General features: G+C 39.9%; 1 pseudogene; it reads left to right on the top strand.

The window, feature by feature from the left end:
• Positions 1 to 5,131, top strand: part of LOC103196204 — a 14,055-nt pseudogene extending 8,924 nt beyond the window's left edge.

The following is a 5,131-nucleotide window of genomic DNA, read 5'->3' on the forward strand; positions in this document are numbered from 1 at the left end:
GTTGTTATATGCCGTCGAGTCAGACCCGACTCATAGCGACCCCTCCTTGGGTTTCCAAGGCAGTATCACTATGGAAGTAGATTGCCGAACCTTCCTTCCAAGGAGTGGCTGGTGGGTTTGAACGGCCAGCCTTCTGGTTAGCAGTCAAGTGCTTTAAGCATTAAGCTACCAGAGCTCCTTTCTAGGTCTTAGTTAACCTACTTTCAACCACACTCTTCTTGAGGGCAAAGCGCTCCTCCATGGGCTTGCAGACTCACATTGCTGGTTTAATGGTCAGCAAGAGTTGAGGAAGTAACATAAAGAATTCAAATGGCTTCTGAATTTATGTCAAGACTCCAAATGGAATTAGCTCCCACTATAGCTAATAGTGCAGCCTTCACACATATGTGAAGCCTTCCACAAACCAAGTGCTTTAGAATTTACGTTCTAATTCAGGTCGTATAAAACTAGAGTGTTTCAAGTGGAAGTATGTTAGGGGAAATGAGACCCCAGTTTCAAACAGGTTCAATAGAGACACTTTTATTAAGTTTTAGAGAGAACAAAGACAAAACAAAGACAATGGTCCTGGATGAGGGAAACCATTAGCATGAGAAAGATGAATGGAGTCTGCTGAGTCATGGACATGTGGCTAATTATACATGATTTGAAAATAATTTTTTTTTTAAAAAAAGGAATCATCACAAAATCATGATTGGTGGTAGATAGATTTGTCACTATTGCAGGCGGGACTACAGAAGCAGGAAAAAGACTGTGATTGGAATACGTACATAATTGAAGATAGAAAAGGGTTACAGGATTTGTTCTGGCCCTTGACTACCTGGCTAGGTTATGGTCCAGATAGGCTGTGACTCATGACCATGCAGCGGGAGTCTTAGCCACAAGGGGCTGCCAAAAAAATACCAAGACCCCAACCTTAATTTAAATTAGAAAAGGACACTCTCAGGCAAGTTCCCTGGTTCTTTGTGTGAGTATAATCTTTCAACCTATTCCTCCTCAAGGCAAACTGCCCCTCCCTAGGTTTGTCTTAGAACTTGACTGTGCATAGCCACAACCCTGGTTTAATGGTCAGAAAGAACCCAAATGGCATCTGAAACTTATGTCAAGCCTCAAAATGGAGCTAGGGCTCCCACTGCAGACCACAGCCTTCCACAAACCCAAGTGTTTTAGAATCTAGGCTCTAATAAATACAACCGGCATATGGGAAAATGGGAACACACTAACATCTTCATAAGCATGCGTGAGTAGAGTTAGTTTAGCTTAATTGAGCGTTTTTGTAACCCCAGCATTAATCTGAAACCCACCATGTTCCTGACTTTGAGACTGAAAATCTTTGAGAATTGTAAAAAAAGAAATGAAATTAGCATCTAGTGAGCTACCAGCACACGCTGGGTGCAGTGGGAAGGGCTTCACACAAATGCCCTGTTAGACGTTGTTGTCTCATTTCATAGGTAAGAAATCACACATTTGAGGGGTCAAGACAGTTATCCCAGGTCACACAGTGACTTTGGTTTGGAAATTCATGGTATAGAACCATGAGTGGCTCCAAAGTAGTTAACATTCTTGGGCCAGGACCATTCCTCAGGTCAAGAACAGAATTTGAAGGGTTCTTATCTTGAGGCTGTGCTTCTGAAATTGAACAACTTTCACAATGTGTACGTGTCCAAAGTTCGGTAACTTCTTTGCACCTTGCACTGTGCACCTTGCACATTGTAGGTTTTTAAAACACTATTCCTGATGTCAATTTGGTTTTTGGTTTTGTGCTCTCCTGCCATGAAATAATAATAATAATAATAATGGAATGCTGAGGGATGTGAGAGACTGGTGAGAATTCTAGTTATTTTAAGTCGTGAGATCAGTTAGAATATGATGAAGATGTTGTCATCCAAAAGCCAAAGAGGTTGATGCCTGGGGACACTGAGTAATACTCATATGTCTTCTTCGTATAACCTTTGAAAAGTGCTGACATGCTATTGACATACTATCAGATTGAGTGTATGGACAGGTAAAATATAGTAATCTGGAAGAAATGAAAAATGATACATGAAGATCAGTACATTCATTCTCTCCTTAGCTAAACACTTCTACCAAGATTGACTGTATGGATGGCATCCTGCTAATACACTCTGCCTAATCCCTCTACAACAGAAACCCAGAAACCCAAGCGAAACAGATACAAATAATGATCCTGTAACTCTGGGCATCTAATGAGATGATAAAGTATTAGATAGAGTGCAGATAGGAAAGGGAGACAGAGTGAGGTCAGTGACTGGGGAAAGAATAGAAGCTGAATTGACCAAAGAGAAGCCATTACAAACAAAAAGGAGGATGAGGAGGGGGAAAAAAATACTTCACAGAATCCACACTGCGTTAAAGACACAGTGTAGACAGATGGGGAGAATTTCAAGGTGCCTACTCATGCCAGGCTCTTTTCACCTATATGAGTGCATGCTTAGGTGGGTCAGCAGATTCTGCCACAACTGCCTGTTCTTTGGGTCACTGGCTGACCATGACTAGAAAAGTCCTTCCTCCTCAATTATTTTATCTTTCTCTTATTTTTCTTCTTTCACTTCCTCCAGTTTTTCTTCCTTTTTATCTGTCATTTGTCCCTCTTTCTCTTCTTCTTTCATTTTTATCATTCTTTCACCTTCCCAACCCCCTTTTCTTTTTCTTATGTTTTTTCCCATTTCCTAATATTTTGTCTTTTATTTTTATTCTATCATTTCCTTTTTTCCATCTCTTCTTCTTGTCCTTGGTTTTCTTTTCTTTTTCTTTTCTGTCTTTTTCCTGCCTCATTCAACAGGAACAAGGCAGTAACTCTCCACTAGTCAACCATATCCACCACACTGACTACCTCATCCAACAAACAAGTACCACCAACAGCTCCTGCACCATGGGATCAATGACAGACGTTGGACAACACTTGCTTATCCCAACTGCAGCTCCTCTTCATGACAAGCAGAGATCTACACCCACATTCCCACCAGTTATTCCACCAATCCAGAGAAAACTAGGGAGTGACCTAGTGCTGCCAAGCTAATAACCAAAGAAGCAAACCTGCCCCACATATCTGGGTGTAGCAAAACATAAAACTAGGGTGAAACAAATCAGCACATAACCCATAACAAAAAGAAATTGAGCAGGTCATAAAAACGTTCCCACACACAAAAAAAGTCCCAGCCCAGATCACTTCACTGGAGAATTCTATGAAATGTTCAGAGAAGACCTGACAGTTATCCTACTCAAACTATTCCAGAACATAGAAAAGGATGGGGTACTCCCAAATTCATTCTATGAAGCAAGTATAACACTGATACCAAAACCAGGTATTACCACCAAAAAGGAAAACTACAGTCCAATATCTCTCATGAGCATAGAAACAAAAATCTTCAACTAAATCCTAGCCAACAAAATCAGCACCATATAAAATGATAATAATAACAATAATACACCATAACCAAGTGGGATTCATACCAGGTATGTAAGGATAGTTAAACATCAGAAAAAAAAAATCATCATAATCTGTCACATAAATAAAACAAAGGAAAAGAACCACATGATCTTATCAATTGATGTAGGAAAGGCATGTGATAAAACCCAACACTCATTCGTGGTAAAAACTCTCAGCAAAATAAGAATAGAAGGGAAATTTCTCAACATAATAAAGGGCATATATGCAAAATCAACAGCCAACATTATTCTCAATGGAGAGAGACTCAAAGCATTCCCCTTGTAAATGGGAACCATACAAAGATGTCCTCTGTCACCACTTCTATTTGACATTGTATTGAAAGTACTAGCTGGGGTAATAATGGGAGAAAGGGAAGTAAAAGGCATCCAAATTGTCAAAGAAGAAGTAAAACTATCTCTCTTTGCAGAGGACATGATCCTATACATAGAAAACCTAAGAGACTCAGCAAGAAAATTACTGGAACTAATTGAAAGGTTCAGCAAAGTGGCAGGATACAAGAGGAACATACAAAAATCAGTTGGATTCCTCTATATCAACAAAGAGATCTGAAAAGGAAAACAATACCATTTGCAAAAGCTATAAAAAGATAAAATACTTAGGTATAATTCTTGCCAGGGATGCAAAAGACCAATACAAAGAAAACTACAAAACACTACTATAAGAAACTACAAGAGACCTACATAAATGGAAGAGCATGCCATACTCATGGATAGGAAGATTGAATATCTCTCGAAGATAGGACTCCACAACCACTATATTTTCTCCAGAAGTCGCTTGTATCAAGTTGAACATGCCATGGAAGCTATCGGACATGCAGGCACCTCTCTGGAAATTTTAGCAAATGAAGGGGTTTTGCTTGCAGCAGAGAGACGGAATATCCAAAAGCTTCTTGAGGAAGTCTTTTTTTCCGAAAAAATTTATAAACTCAAGGAGGACATAGCTTGCAGTGTAGCTGGTATAACTTCTGATGCTAATGTTCTGATGAATGAACTGAGGCTCATGGCTCAAAGATATTTATTACAGTATCAGGAGCCAATTCCTTGTGAATAGCTGGTTACAGCACTATGTGGTATCAAGCAAGTTTATACACACACAGTTTGGAGGAAAACGTCCCTTTGGTGTTTCATTGCTGTACATTGGCTGGGATAAACATTATGGCTTTACACTATATCAGAGTGACCCTAGTGGGAATTACGGGGGATGGAAAGCTGCATACATTGGAAATAACAGTGCCACAGCTGTGTCAATGTTAAAGCAAGCCTATAAAGAAGGAGAAATGACTCTGAAGTCAGCACTTGCTTTAGCTCACAAGGTGCTAAATAAGATCATGTTGTTATATGCTGTGGAGTCGGACCTGACTCATAGCGACCCCTCCGTGGGTTTCCGAGGCAGTATCACTATGGAAGTAGATTGCCCCCTCTTCCTTCCAAGGAGTGGCTGGTGGGTTTGAACCACCAGCCTTCTGGTTAGTAGTCAAGTGCCTTAGCCACTATGCTACCAGAGCTCCCAAATAAGATCATGGATGTTAGTAAACTTTCCGCTGAAAAAGTTTGTCTTTTTGTTATTGAGGTGTTGGAGTTTTCTATAAATTCTAGAGGTAAGTCCCTTGTCACATATGTCATTACCAAATATTTTTTTCCCAATCTGTAGGTTCTCTTTTGA

This window comes from Orycteropus afer, unplaced genomic scaffold (assembly GCF_000298275.1).
Source record: "Orycteropus afer afer isolate SDZICR_OR568_19922 unplaced genomic scaffold, OryAfe1.0 scaffold00005, whole genome shotgun sequence".
NCBI lineage: Eukaryota > Metazoa > Chordata > Mammalia > Tubulidentata > Orycteropodidae > Orycteropus > Orycteropus afer.